Below are 16,972 nucleotides of genomic sequence, written 5' to 3'. Positions count from 1 at the left end.
ATTGATGTTTTTTTATGCAAAAACAGACACTTTTCTGCGACTCTGTCAGTTTTATCACTTGTAAAATCTGGGGGAAATGGGTTAAATAATCTACCAATTTCTTGCATAAACAATGTTTTAATACCTTCATCCTACAGGCATGTTTGGAGCCCACTTAAACATGTGAAGGACCCCCCTGATCATATCTTTACATATTTCTTCACATGTGTGCTTGTTTGGCAGCACCTTGCCTTCATGAAGGCTTTCTAACAAATAAAGTTATGTGTTTTTTCTATTTCAAAAGGTATTTACATATGTATTTTCCCCAAAATATTTGGGGAGATAGAATCCTGCCTAGTAATGGAAACGTATTTGAAGTAATGGGAAATGCAGCTTTAGAATTCTGACACGATATGATCTCATCTTTTGGCAAGGAACCTATATTATTGGATCTCTTCAATTCAGTTCCAGCATGGCTGTACTACTTTTAATTTGATTATGCTTTTGATGTTTTCTATGGAAAATATACAATTAAAATATTCACATATTGGAACTAACAACATGATGTGTGAAAACAATTCATGAGTGTGACCACTGGTATTTGGTTAGAATTCTTTCATATATGTTCCTGATATTTATCAGAATACATTTATGGTAGCACTTGATTCTTGCATGTTGGAGCAATGATTTATTTTCCTTATTATTTTCTGCTATTTAAAAATAAGAGTCATTGTCTTCTACTTCCAACTTCACAAATCCCTGTTGAGGTCAGTGCTTTCTAAATTAGAAGGTGATTTTATCCACTCCAAATGAACAATTAGCATAAATTCATCTTTCTTAAATAGGGTGAATTCTCCATTTAGAGCCCCATGATTTATTTTAACATTTTATGTACACTTCAATAGCTTGAAGAATTCTGCATGCTATTATTCCAAAATGATTTTTGACTTTCAAATTGCTGATCTTAATAAGATGGGCTTTTTTCATCTTCTATTTTACCATATCATACCTAATAAAATCAGGTTCAACCAATCAAATTCCTGGATGGCTGACCTTTATTAACTGGTAATTCAGAAACATGATTTCAGAAGGCTCTATCTTATAATGGAAAAAAAAAAATACATATGTAAGATGGCTTTTCATTGGCCGAGGAAGTAAAAGGTATTCTGGAGCCCACTCAAAATTAAGCCTGAAAATATGATAGAATGATAGAGAAACAATGTGTACTCTTTCAGAAGATGACATTAATTCAGCTACTTATGCGATTTTACAGTTTATTGTATCTATTTTATTATCCTTGGACAATGCTGATGTATGCTTGAAAGATGTGATATGATATCCATTTAACTGACTCTAATAAGTCTTTTGCAAGAAAATACTTATTTTTTCCTCTAAAGATGTTTCTTTCAGGAAACAATATACCATGTACTCATTCTTTCATCAAGCATTTTTGAAATTTATTATGTTGGCATGTAGGAAATACAACCTGTATCTTTTACCAATCACCTTCTCTTTGTGAGGAACTAATCTAGGCAATTTAAAAACAGAGACTAGGTTATACATTCAAGACATAACTCTTAGAATGACAAATAAATTGTCATAGTGTTCTTTGAATGGTGACACTGAGATAATCATTGTTTGCACTGGGGAATAATTCTCAATTTCAATGTCCCTCTTGCTCCTAGTCATCATAACACCACTGTGCACTCTTGTTCTTTCCCACTCCTATTCTGAGGTCTGTTGTTTTTAAGGCTAGAAACTTCCTAGCTGGAAACAGTTAATAGCAGAGGTAATTTTGATTATTCTCTTTTAAAGCTTTTTTTTTTTTTTGTAAATTGCTATAAAGCCCAGAAATAAAGAAAATAGCAAATATGGGGAAATTATTAATGTTTTGTGACTTTTAAATGATTTCTTAGGTATTTATCAAAAATAGGAATATAACCGACACTTCTTCTTTTTTTTTTTTTTCACTGACAGTCATTCTCTAGGAGATGAAATATATCAGTATAAATAAATAAGTTGTATCAGTTAGAGTTCTAGCAGAAAATAGATGGTTAATACAGACCAGATATCTGGTCACACAAAACCAATTATCTGGTTCACACAGATAATTGAAGAAATATTTATAAAAGTTCATTTAAATTGATGTGGCAGGGACTTCTGCTTCCAGGAAGGTGGAGTAGATATATATTTCCCTTTTCCTCTTGCTAAATGTAACTAATAACTCTGGACATTTTATATAAAATAAGCATGAGGAGCCTCCAAATTATGTTAAGAAGACACACTAGCTATAGATCTGAGTACTCAAGGATCAATACAATGATGAGTGTCCTTAGTTTTCATTGTCTCATATATCCTAGATATAGAGTAGAAGAAGCTAGCAAACCAGAAATCCCAATGAGCACATATTTTTTAAAAGCCATCCATAATAGCCTGTTCTTCTGGACAAATGACCAAGAAGAGGGTGGTTTAGCAAAACAGAAAATATTTAGACAGTAAATGTTCTGCTTCAGCCAAACACCAAAGAAAAACTGTCCCCTACTCTAGTCCACACCAGAAGGTTCTAAATGGGGAATTTGGCCTTCCACCCTTACCAGACTGTAACAAGACAAGACACCGAAACCCCAAACCAGAGCAGTGTTGGAAAAGCCACATGGGGAGACTTATTTTAATCTCCACCTGGGTTTAAAGGAAGCACACACCCACTCCCTACTAGGCTTCCTCTGATATTCCCCCATGCTGAGTGGGTGTACACTCCTTAAACCAGGTGGGAACTAGGTCCCTGCTGCCTGTATGGATTCTCAGAAACCACTCCCAACAGCAAAGTTAGGTTGCCTCATTGGAGCCTGGCAAAGGTGGAAGCCTAGGTTCTCTAGAACACTCACTGCCACCCAGCACTACCAAGGTAACCTTCCACCCTCTCCATAGACACTATCGGCAGTACAGGTAACAGTAAACAGGGCAGCTGACCCCTTGGAGAAGTTTAAAGAGTGGATCTGGAGGGACAAACAAGGGTTGTGTGACACACATAGACTTAGGGAAGTCTTGACATTTTATTCATGTTCATGGGAACATATCTACTCAGTTACTCACCTTGAAGTCATTATTTAGAAGTCTTGTATGTGCTCTGAATAACATATAGCTTTTTAGGTAGCAAGGCTCATTATTTTTGTCTGAACATAGGAAATAGCAATAGTTATCTCCAGCATTATAACAGAAATAAGAAAACAAAATTAAAACAAAGTATCACTTGGAACAATGCAGATACTCAGTTATTTTTCTTCTTTTATAACCTGTTTCCTTGGATCCTCTCCTTTTGCTTGTCTCTTGCTTACTCATAATTAGGGCAGTGAATATTAAACTACCTATCTAATGCAACCTCTGTATTTGTTTCTGCATAGTAATGTTTAGGTCTTGCTTTAGAGCATTCATGGCTGTACATACTGACAGGCAGCCTGTTCAGAGCACTGATATCAATACAAGTAACGGGGAAATTCTGAAGAGAAGATAGATTGACTATTCAGACTCAAATGATGGTAACTCATTCATCATGGAGTTCAAGGCCTGGATTTACTTCTGAAAAAAAAAAAATTCAGATTCTCACTCAGATGGAACCTCATATAAATATAACAAAAGTAAAACATGAAAAAGTTTCAAGAAATTGAGAGAAACAGGCCTCAGTCACTCCAGTGTCAAAGGACAAAAGGAGTAATCATTATAGAAAGAAGTAAGGTTAACTCTAAGTTTCCAAGGTGGGGACCGATAAAATAACCATTGAATGCACTGAAGAAAAGATTATAGATGACCTATAGGAGACAATTTAGTTAGAGACTATAGACTATATGAGATTACATAAGTAGCAGTGAGACTTAATTCCTCTAAAGAAATAAACTTAATGTCTCTATTTTGCTATGTAATTAGTGAGTATATTGAAGATGGCAGAAAGTGAAGAGGAACTAAAAAGCCTCTTGATGAAAGTGAAAGTGGAGAGTGAAAAAGTTGGCTTAAAGCTCAACATTCAGAAAACGAAGGTCATGGCATCCAATCCCACCACTTCGTGGGAAATAGATGGAGAAACAGTGGAAACAGTGTCAGACTTTATTTTTCTGGGCTCCAAAATCACTGCAGATGGTGACTGCAGCCATGAAATTAAAAGACGCTTACTCCTTGGAAGGAAAGTTATGACCAACCTAGACAGCATATTCAAAAGCAGAGACATTACTTTGCCAACAAAGGTCCGTCTAGTCAAGGCAATGGTTTTTCCTGTGGTCATGTATGGATGTGAGAGTTGGACTGCGAAGAAGGCTGAGCACTGGCCACCTCATGCGAAGAGTTGACTCATTGGAAAAGACTCTGATGCTGGGAGGGATTGGGGGCAAGAGGAGAAGGGGATGACAGAGGATGAGATGGCTGGATGGCATCACTGACTCGATGGACCTGAGTCTGAGTGAACTCTGGGAGTTGGTGATGGACAGGGAGGCCTGGCATGCTGCGATTCATAGGGTCGTAAAGAGTCAGACACGACTGAGCGACTGATCTGATCTGAGGATGGCAATGATGATGATGATTGTGATGGTAATGAGGATAATCACAATGATGATGATGATTTATACGAGAAGACAAGTGTAATATTGTTGGTTCATCCTTAGAGCCCGTTACTGATCTGATCTTTTTGTTCATATTATAACTTGTCACTGTGGTAACTGAAGGACATATGGTACCTACTTTTAAACAGCACACCTTGTAAATTGAGATTCATCACAAATGAATATAATTTTTCTTTCTCATTTTATGTATTTTCCTTTAAAAGTTTTTGTCTGGGTGGGTCTTACTTATGAGAGACTTCCATCATACCATGAAAGGCCATGAGAACTAAAGCTGGGTTCTAGACCTTGCTAGTCCATTTCACTTTGGAAAATGGTGTTCACAGTATGATGAGGGTTGACTATTTTAAGAACTTTTATATGTTAGAGGATGTACTTAGAAATTTTGAGTCAAAGGAACCTTCAATTATTAAGCCAAAGAAAGTGATCAACTAGAGTGAAGTCACAGTTATATGGACTTTGGTGGGTTTGAAAAGAAATAAAACATGTTGCTACTCCATAAAATTATATAAATTATCAATTTACTTATTACTGTTCAACCATTCACTAGCTTGGCATGCATTATGGACAGGCATTTCTCTGCATCTTAGGGAGAAAGATACTTTATTGAGCTTATATTGAGGGAGAATAATGCTAAACACATCTAAAGTCAAAGTCAAATTCACTCAGTCATGTCCAACTCTTTGTGACCCCATGCACTATTCAGTCCATAGAATTATCCAGGCCAGAATACTGGAATGGGTAGCATTGCCTGTGGATTTTTTACTAGCTGAGTCACCAGGGTAGCCCAAGAGTACTGGAATGGGTAGCCTATCCCTTCTCCAGCAGATCTTCCCAACCCAGGAATCGAACTGGAGTCTCCTGCATTGCAGGCAGATTCTTTACCAGCTCAACTATCAGGGAAACACATCTAACAGAGTGGTATATACTATGAAAATAAAGTGAGTAAAGGATCTCTACAGGATAATAAAGATAATTTAAGGGGGCTGTTTTAGTTTGATGCCAAAGGACAGCTCCTTGGAGAAGGTAGTGTTTCACTGGATATCTGACTGAGAGAAGACTGGTTAACTTGCAAAGATACCTGGCAAGGAAGTGTTCCAGGCAGGAAATAGCAAGTGCAAAGGCCTTGGTATAGACATGAGGTTTGTACTTTGAGAATTGCAAATACAATGTGTATGGCTAGAGCTGATGAGAAGAGGAGAGTCTGGGGGGATATAGTTGGAGTGGTAGGAATGACACTGTACTTGACTTGGTAGGCTATGTAGGGACTTTCAATTTCATTCTGAGTGTGATAAGAACCCATTGGAGATTTCTCTACAGGTAAAGGAAAAGACCCTGATGCTGGGAGGGATTGAGGGCAGGAGGAGAAGGGGACGACAGAGGATGAGGTGGCTGGATGGCATCACTGACTCGATGGACATGAGCTTGCGTGAACTCTGGGAGTTGGTGGATGGACAGGGAGGCCTGCCATGCTGTGATTCATGGGGTCACAAAGAGCTGGACACGACTGAGAGACTGAATTGAACTGAACTGAACGGACATTATATTATTCATATTCAAGGGTTCACTCCATCCATCTACTGAATGGAAGATATTATATATTGTAGAATGGCAAGGGTGAAACCAGGAAAACCAGTTAGGTTATTCAATATTCCAGGCAAAAGACATTGGTGTCTTAGATGATGATGCAGCTGTAAAAGTTGTGGGGAAATATCCTCTTTTTGTGGTTTGAAGCATGAATCCACAAGAGTTTCTAACTGATTAGATGTTGGTATGTTGGTATGAGGAAAAGAGAAGAATCATACTTAGATTTTTGGCCTAAAAAATAGAAAGAAAGGCAATGCCATTATTCAGCTACTCCCTGAAAGCCACATTTTTGTTTCTGCACCACACTAGGTGATAATCCTTCCTGTATTCTTCAGTTTCTTCATCATACATAAGGACAATAATCTATACATTATGAAAAGTGACTTACATTCGTCAATATGGGGTTTCATTTTTATACACTTTTGAAGTTTAGGTTGATGCAGAAAGTCAGGCACTTAAGAAACCCTATTTTAGATTCCATAGTTCAAGAGTTCATGGTAGTATTTTAAGACTTTAAAAAATAAAAAAGAAGTTCCGAAATCTATTATCTTTTTATACTGCCTAATAATTATGTCTATGACTCATGCAAATCAACCTTTCAAATATCTTGTCATAAAATAAAGGGCAAGTCACAGAGTGTCTAACAAGAAGTTAGTAAAGAGAATAAATGAGTAATAGTTCAGCTTTCATCTGGCTTAAGTTTAAAACCCTCCAAACTTATCATTAAAGTTAATTTTTGATAACATGTCCTAAAACTACTCTGTCAAATTAATCTTCACCTTATAGTTTGTATTAAGCTCTGAAATCCTTTTGTGAAGAGTATAAAATGGTTATGGATCTACAGTAATCCATCCCTGGTTTTCATTGAAAAATCAGAGAGGTGGGATGGGGCGATTTACATATGGCCATATAATTATGAGATTCAGAAAAGACAGATCCAAACTCAGTGTAAAACAACACAAAAACTGGAAAGAATGACACACTATGTAGCTTTAATAATCTCTTCATTGTCAATTAGTGTCATGAATAAATTACCTTCTTAATTGAGAAATTATAGACAGCCATACATAGGTGACCAAATCTGGCAGTAGATATCTTCTGCAAATAAAGCAGAAACACTTTATTTAATTAGCTTCACTTTTAGGGACTTTTACAAAAATAGGATTAAAAAAAGAGTATAAAAACATCCATCTGGCATGCATAATGCCATGCCTACCGAGACACCTGGTGTTAGCTCCACGGAAATATCTCAAACTCTCATTGGTTACATTCTGAAGCCTTTTGTTTTCATACTAAATGTATTTACTTGAGATGATTGGACAGAAGGATGAAAACTTGGAAGATATAGAGAACTTGCCTCAGGTTGTATTTTGGTGGCTTCTCCAGAGTCCATATAATTTTCCCCCACCTTTCTAATATTGAAAAAATCACAAGAGTAGTAACTACAGCTTTATTTTAAGGCATAAATGAGATAATGACAATGTAGATATTTAGAATACCCTGATTATAATGACTTTGTGCCAGATTCATAAGCATGCACAATTTTGAATACCGTAGCAATGTATACAGCTCAAGACAGATTGTAACTGAGGACTTCTATAATTTTATTTGTTCAGTCCAGGTATCTCTTCTAAGGAATATTCTGAGACCAATCTATGAAATAGTGACTAGCCCTTATGATGCAAAGCTATATAATATTTCTATTGGAAAGACTTTTAATGATTTCACTGCATGTCTTCCCTTTGATACTATGAATCTCCTTTATGATGTCCCTGCAAGTCGTCGCTGTGACCTACTTGAGTATTTTAAAGACGAGGACCAGTTTTTTTCCAGTCTACTGATGAAAAAGAGGAGGCAAAAGTGGTTATTCTACTTACCAAGGTCCTAAGTAGCCCTCTCTGCTACTCAGAATCTCTTCTTCATAAAACTTGATTTCTGTAGAAATGACCTCAAAATATTTATTGATCCTTGAGAGTCTATTGTTTTGAGGTGCCCCCTTTAATTTTTTAAATCTTTTTTTGTCTGGAGCTGTTCGTACATATAGCTACTAGCAGGAAAGTAGCTTATTTTAGTATGTCACTTGGTAGACTATTCTGCAGCTATCAAAATGATAAATACAAATTGACATGAAAACCTCAGAATGTAATGTTAAATAAGAAATGCATCATCATGTACCATGATACAACTGTTTTTACATAGACCTGCTTATGGACAAAATCAGAAGGGATTTTGCAACTATGAACATGTATATTAGAGGAAAGAATTACAGATACCATGTTCCCACATTTTAAATGATATTTCTATAATTTAAGTATAACTTTTAAATAGACAAGAGAATAGAAGATCTTCATATTGAGGCAAAACAATCACCCTGAAATTTTCACCCGCTGTCTTCACCCAGAGAGAATTTAGTTATTCTCTCTGGGCAGCCTTCCAGTAATTTGAAGGTAAACTTCATAATGGTCTATATTTTTTTCATCTAAGTCAAATACTCTGAATTTCTTTGGTTATTCCTCCTAGGACATGGTCTTTTAACTTGAGCATTTTAACTTTAAAGTTAGCACCTGAAAGTGAACATAGCATTCCTGTTGTAGTATAACAAATATGGGACTATCATTGTCCCAGTTCTCATGAATATGCAATTTCTATTACTATAGCTAAAAATTAATTAGCTTTTGAGCCAGTTGCATCACATGCTTGATTAGCAGTAGATTTTCTTTCATCTTATGGCAACCTGCTCCAGTATTCTTGCCTGGAAAATTCCATGGGCAGAGAAGCCTGGCAGGCTACAGTCCATGGGGTTGCAAAAGAGACATGACTGAGCGACTAACATTCACTCCTCTGTCATCTTAAAAGCCTTAATCTTTATGCATGCATTGAGTCTCTGCTTTTTTCTCCCTCTCACATTTCACTTTATCAAAATAATTCTCTTGGATATAATTTGAGAACCATACATTTATCTGTAATTCTGTTTCCCAATGAAGTCAGTAATATACCCTACTTTATATCACCCACAAATACAAAGTAAATGGAAAAGAAAATGCCTTTAAGCCACTAAAACAGAGCTTATCAAACTTTAGGAAACATATACATTGACTATATGACTTTTTAAAACACAGATTAGTGTTTTAGTCTCCAATCCAAAAGTTCTTATAATCTGATCAATGTGGAGCCTGGTGACTTGTTTTTGAAGACACTCCTAAGGCAATTTGAAGCAGGTGATCCAGAAACCCACTATGGCAAACTCTCACATAAGAGAACTTCCATTTCCTGACCTGTAATCAGTTACTAATTATATTAACTACTTATATAGTTACTTAGTTTTTATCAGAGACCCTGCAGAGTTAATACTGTGGAAGAAATTTCTAGGTCCAAGACAATAGGATGAATCTGGCTCACTCAATTTCTGTTGCATACCTGAACACAGAAAGGTTTGAGAGGATGACTCAAACATGAATGCTGTGCTAACTGCCTATGTGGGTGCACACATCTACCTGTTTATCTTTTATATTTGTTTATTCATCTAACAAACATTTATTTGTTATTATATGTATGTGTGTGTGTATATATACACATATACACTAAAGCTTCCCTGGTGGCCCAAATGGTAAAGAATCTACCCGTCATGCAGGTGTTCTGGGTTTGATCCCTGGGTTGGGAAGATCCCCTGGAGAAGGGAATGGCAACCCACTCCTACTCCAGTAGTCTTGCCTGGAGAATTCCATGGCCAAAGTCCATGGAGTTGCAAAGAACTGGACATGACTGAGCGACTAACACACACACACACACACACACACACACACACACACGTACTAAGTACTATGCCAGGATAGAATATAGGATGACCTTGTCTCATTAATAAGCAAACAAACAAAAACAAAACCAACCGAGCAAACTAAATCACACCTACTCCCCAGACTTTCCTGGATTATTCTTTCAAGGTTATAGCAGTGTTCTCCTCAGTGTTCTTTTGACATGACTACAAATTTTGAGCTTACTCCTGCTCTCCCAACCCTGTCCTATAGATTGTTTCCTTGCTGGCTGTTTCCTTCCCAGCGTTTTCCTTTTGTCAAGTCTGCCTTCTTAGGGTGCAGCCTATTCTTGTTCAAGGTCCTTCCTATGTCCACATAATGATCTGTTGAGCCAGACCCACCTCTGTTATCCTCGTTTTATGGTTGAGAAACTTGGGTGAAGAGAAGGTAGATGTTTTGATTGAAATCACAGAGATCATGAAAGAAAGGAGTTAGAAAGTGGGTCTCTAACTTCCGTCTCAGTCTATTTCAATTTCCCCACACTGCTTTCGAAACTGCATGGTGCCTGGCACATTTTCACTTGACAGATGCTCATGTGAAAAAGGATGCATATAGATATGCCCCTGACAATTCTAGGCAATTTAATGCTAGGACTTACTCCAAGTGAATATTGATGGCTCAGTTCAATATAAAATGCATTGCTTTTGAGAATCACAGAATAAAAGATAGGTGATAAGAATCCAGAGAATTCAGAGTGGATTACACAGAAGGAAATAAGTGTATTGTATCCCTACTGAATCTAACCCAAGAGTTACTCTCAAACCTAACCCTTCATGCTCAGTAAATTTCATTCACAATACCTTCCCTTCTGCTCTGGGAACATGAACCATGCTCTTTTTCAACTCGGTAGTTTTGAGGGCCCATTGGTCTCTTTTTGAAAAACTCTGGATGCAGTTCATCAGATACTTCCTTCATGTCATTCAGGCCCCTGCACAAATGTCATCTTGTCATTTTGGAATTTTCTCTGCTTTCCTAAATGACCTGTCTCTCCAAATTGCTTAGTATTAACTCACCCTCTTTTCATAGCAGTTTAGAACATCTGAAATAATATTCCTTATTTATTTGTTTATTGTTTATCTCCCTCACTAAAAGATTGATTGAGCCAGAGAAATTTTTAAATTTATTTACCAGTATCAGTTCAGTTCAGTTGCTCAGTCATGTCCGACTCTTTGCGACCCCATGGACTGCAGCATGCCAGGCCTCCCTGTCCATCACCAACTCCTGGAGTTCACTCAAACTCCCACTGAGTCAGTGATAATCCTAGAATAAAAACAGAATCTGCTATATAGTAAGCACACAATAAATATGTAGATGAATGAAATAATGACCTTAATGTATCATAGGGGGGAAAAATTCAGTGTGTTTAGAAAAAAGAATGAATAAGAAGAAGGATCATTACGCTGTATGTGTGCTTCATTGAGGAAATCCTGAGGCTTTTCATAGGATAAGTGTGCACTGCAGAGTAGTTTTCAAATCCCCCATTATCCTTTTGCTTAATTTTTGAATAAAAAACAAGATAAAAGATACCCAATGATGACTGAATTTCAAGAATGTTCCTCCATACAGGTGCCTACTAGATATTTCAGTTATACTAAAATTTGTCCATTGTTAAGTATGATAACACTTTCCAAATCTACTAAATATGACTCTAAAAGTCATTATCATCCCTTCTGACAGCTATTTGTCATTACTCTCTCCATTGGTTCCAACCATCTACAGCAGCTAGAAATGACAAATGATAGAAAGAAATCTACCCACATTTTTCTCTTTCATTTCCTGAGAATCAAGCAGTAGCATCAGACTCTTGAATACAAGACTGTGTTTTTCCAACTTATTTCCTTTTCTTTTTCTTTTTTTTCTTTCTTTGTTCTTTTCTTTTTAAAATTTTTTTTTCCTATATTGTCCCTGAAATTGTTTTTATTTGATGCAACAGCATCAACATTTCTGTAACTCTTTATTTGCTAAACCTTGGATTGATCTTCAGGATATTTTAAGTTTTGAAATGTAATGCAGTGAAGAACACAGTACATAAAACTAACTAATGATATTATGGCTTGCTCATTCAATAGGTAATTTATTTTTCTCACTTTATTCTGGGGAATATCTGTTGTGGGAAATCTTGGCTATCAATAATGAGATATGTGTCTCCATTTTATTTTTTTCTTCATATGGTCTGATAACAGCTTTTCCCATGTTTTGAAAATCAATGCATTGCCCTCTGGAAAATTCTACATAGAGCTCTGGGGTGTTTTTTGAATTGATTGGATTAAGCGGAAACAAAAAAGAGTATGAAAGTCTACACATACAGCTCTTTTCTGCTTAAAGGACAAAGAGGTCATTGGAAACAATACAGATTTTCTATTTCTATAATTCTGCTTTCAGATTTGAATTTAATAACCCATTTGACATGTGACCTTGGGTCATTTTTTAATCTCTCTGAGCCACAATTTCTCCATCCCATGCTTATGAAAATACTTCACAGGATTATTGGGAGGATGAAATGAGATAATCATTACATGGGCTAAAACATTTAATTTTCCTTTACAGAAAGGATAATGTGGATGGTTTGGGTGTCATTAAAAGAAATACATACACATGAAAACACACACAAACACACCCCGAACACAAACACATACACAGTTACATAAGTGCACATGCAAAACAAATGCAATTTGATCAACAATAAGAATTTTAAGTATTATCCAATTGTACTTAATTTTATTAATCATGCCTTTCTAAAGCTTTGGATTTGTCATGATTACATTGCCTTATCATGTAGCATTTAGGGGTCAAGTGCTTGTATTTTTAAAAGAGAAGTGATCAGCATTCTTCTGCAGAGAACTGAGAAAAGGGTAACTTAATGTGGATTTCAAGTGGAAGGTTCCAAAGTTTAGAAGTTATTTGCTTTCGGGAAAGACTGTTGTTGTAAATACAGATTAGAATTATTTAAGGTGTATATATAATTTTTAAAATGTTGAAAATTTAATATTTTTATTTTTACTATATTTTATTAAAAATTCTTCTGGCCTGATCTGAGAGATGGCAGAGTTATGTAAACTAAAATTATTAAACAGACAACATTTTTTTGAATTGATGTTTGATAGCAACTGACATTGTACTCTGCGTGTAAATTTCTGAAAGTGAAGGTCAACAGATAAAATCCTATGACACTGTTCTAGACACAAGGCTGTTGTCTTATAAATGCTGTGAATGAAAAATTGAGTAGAAAAGATACATATATACACATAGATAGATAGATATGGAGATTATATATATATATATATATATATATATATAAGGTAGGTAGAATAGGAAAAATGAGTCCAAAATGTCAGTGGCTAAAAGACAAAAATAGGAGAAGCCTGCAAAAATGGAACAAAGAAAGGTCTGCTGGAGTGAGAACCTCAGGTGAAACAAACAGCCCTCCTGGCTAGCCCAGTTTACATAGGGCGGGCTCAGGGGGAGGAGAAAAAACATAAAATGAGAAGCCAAAATTGAGCCCCTCTCTTCTTTTGGGTCGGCCTGCCCTTAAGCCTCAAGGATGTATTTTCCTTTACTTGCCAAATGAAACTCAGCTGTAACCTAGCTGTAACACTGGCCCGGCCCTTTCAAATTTTTGCCGCGGCAAGACAGAACCAAGGAAATTACACATTCCCCCAACATGTATATAGATATACATGAGAGAGAAAGAGAGAGACTCCTATTTGATAGTCAGTGGAGGACAGAATTCTACTGAAATGAGAATAAAGTCAGTATTTTCATTAGAAGGAAAAGTTAGGTTTGACTTAGAGGTTTTCATTGTTCTCACAGAACCAAAGGAAGGGAGGGAAATAAAGACACAGAAAAAGCAGAATGTTTAGTCTGATTGACCATTAGACTTACTTCAGATTACATTCCAAGAACAGAAATCACTTTAAAACTTGGGCCTTCCACTATGAAATTTTCTGTTGCACTGGCCATTTTTTAGATCTCTGTGTTTGTTTTCATTGTATTTCATACATTATTGCAAATCTAGGACAATATTATAAGTTGGGGGTCTTTTGATATTTTAATGGCATATGAGGAGTTATGAATTTTATTTAACCACCGCTAAATGTTTTTGTGTAAATGATTATTTTGATATTAAAATTGTTCCTATGGCCAGAGGAGCCTGGTGGATTAAGGCCCATGGGATCAAAAAGAGTTGGATGCGACTGAGTGGCTAAGCATGGGTCATTGTAAAGATGATATGGAGTTAAAAAAAAAAAAAAAAAAAAGAGCTATTTGGGTGAAATTGTATGCAGATAAATTTAAGTATTCCCTGAGGATCTGAAATTGCCTTTGAAATATTTTTTCACTACTAGTAATTTTGATTTAACATTTATTGTTTCAAAATTGTTCAGTCACTCAGTCGCATCAGACTTTTTGCAACCCCATTGACTGCAGCATGCCAGACTACATTGTCAGTCACTATCTCTTTGAGTTTGTTCAGACTCACATCCGTTGAGTCTATGATGCCATCCAACCATCTCATCCTCTGTCACCCACTTCTCCTCCTGCCCTTAATCTTTCCCAGGATCAGAGTCTTTTCCAATGAGTCATCTCTTTTCCCAGCCTCAGAGTCTTTTTCAATGAGTCATTCAAAATGTTCTGTTTATAATCTATTTCCTCATGGAGTTTATAGTCTAGAAGGGAATATAGACTTTAAATAGAAATTTTGAAAATATTAATTATCTAATTTTGGTTTGGTAACTGCAAAAAAGTAGTACATGTGATATTAGAAAATAATCTAGGCAGGAAATCTTGTTCAACTTAGGAAGGACATTTCCTAAGATAAAAGTATAAGTGGATGAAATGTCCTATAGATATCAATTAGGTCTAACTGGTCTATTGTATCGTTTAAAGTTTGTGTTTCCTTGTTAATTTTCTGTTTAGTTGATCTATCCATAGGTGTGAGTGGGGTATTAAAGTCTCCCACTATTATTGTGTTATTGTTAATTTCTCCCTTCATACTTGTTAGCATTTGTCTTACATACTGCGGTGCTCCCGTGTTGGGTGCATATATATTTATAATTGTTATATCTTCTTCTTGGATTGATCCTTTGATCATTATGTAGTGACCGTCTTTGTCTCTTTTCACAGACTTTGTTTTAAAGTCTATTTTATCTGATATGAGTATTGCTACTCCTGCTTTCTTTTGGTCCCTATTTGCATGGAAAATCTTTTTCCAGCCCTTCACTTTCAGTCTGTATGTGTGCCCTGTTTTGAGGTGGGTCTCTTGTAGACAACATATGTAGCAATCCCACTGCTGGGCATACACACTGAGGAAACCAGAAGGGAAAGAGACACGTGTACCCCAATGTTCATCGCAGCACTGTTTATAATAGCCAGGACATGGAAGCAACCTAGATGTCCATCAGCAGATGAATGGATAAGAAAGCTTTGGTACATATACACAATGGAGTATTACTCAGCCATTAAAAAGAATACATTTGAATCAGTTCTAATGAGGTGGATGAAACTGGAGCCTATTATACAGAGTGAAGTAAGCCAGAAGGAAGAACACCAATACAGTATACTAACGCATATATATGGAATTTAGAAAGATGGTAACAATAACCCTGTGTACAAGACAGCAAAAGAGACACTGATGTATAGAACAGTCTTATGGACTCTGTGGGAGAGGGAGAGGGTGGGAAGATTTGGGAGAATGGCATTGAAACATGTAAAATATCATATATGAAACAAGTTGCCAGTCCAGGTTTGATGCACGATACTGGATGCTTGGGGCTGGTGCATTGGGACGACCCAGAGGGATGGTATGGGGAGGGAGGAGGGAAGAGGGTTTAGGATGGGGAACACATGTATACCTGTGGCGGATTCATTTTGATATTTGGCAAAACTAATACAATTATGTAAAGTTTAAAAATAAAATAAAATTTTAAAGAAAAGTATAAGTGGTTATTTCTCAGAAATCATGTATGTAGGGAGGGACAGAGGGAAATAAGTTTAGTCAGAATGTACTCTATGTTTAAAAAACTTAGTCCTGGACAAAACAGGTACCTGAAAACAAAAACAAATAAAAAAACTTAGTCCTGGAAAAATAATAATTGATGTAGCCAAAGGAGGACTGAATTGTTTCAATGAAAAAGAGGCAGAAAAGAACCTCAAAGTGTCTCATAAGTAATGGTGAGGAATTTGGACTTCATTTAAAATTCAATGGTAAGTCATTGAATAATATTAAAAGGAGAGTAATATAATCAGAACTGAGTTTAATAAATCCTACTGATGATCAACTGGCAGTCATTTCCCCTTCAATGTTTCCACTTCCTCATCTATAAAATGAGAACACATGGTCGTTTTTAATAGTTGGCTCTTATAGTCTATTATGCTATAGATTCTTTTCTGGACACACACAATAAATCAACCTCTAATGGCATTTGGCATCTTATGAGTCATGGAGGAGATGTGACATTTAAATTTCATTCCAGTCTGGCCATTAGCACAATGCAGTGGAAAGAACACAGAACGGGAATCATGCTACCCACTCGTACTGGCCTGTGGGAGCTTGGAAGATACTCAGCTTATAAAGGCTTACTCATTCCATTTGTTAAGTGGAAGAATAAGAATAATAATACCTCACTGGTAAATGTCTCTCTATGTGAAGTGATTTTTCTTAATGGCTTAACTCATTCACTTCTCTAACACATTTGAAAATGTAATTTAGTCTCAGTTGCAGCATTTTTCCAACTTCCTGCACATGAGTACTGTTTGTTTTTATTTCTTTTCAAACCAGACAACATTGAGCTTTCTAATAAAGATAGTGATACGTATATGTGACAATATCCCCAAACTTTCCCTATAAGTATGAAGGCATTTGGCATTGTTCACCAGCTAATGAAATGTAGCACAGGGGAGTGCCACATATTAATTTAGATTTTTTAAATAAATACTACAATAATAATTCATGAGGGAGAAGTTATTAATACCTAGCTTAGTTGAAGTGAGTTT

The sequence above is a fragment of the Bubalus kerabau genome, chromosome 17, assembly GCF_029407905.1.
Source record: "Bubalus kerabau isolate K-KA32 ecotype Philippines breed swamp buffalo chromosome 17, PCC_UOA_SB_1v2, whole genome shotgun sequence".
Taxonomy (NCBI): Eukaryota; Metazoa; Chordata; class Mammalia; order Artiodactyla; family Bovidae; genus Bubalus; species Bubalus kerabau.
This window is presented reverse-complemented; position numbering follows the sequence as displayed.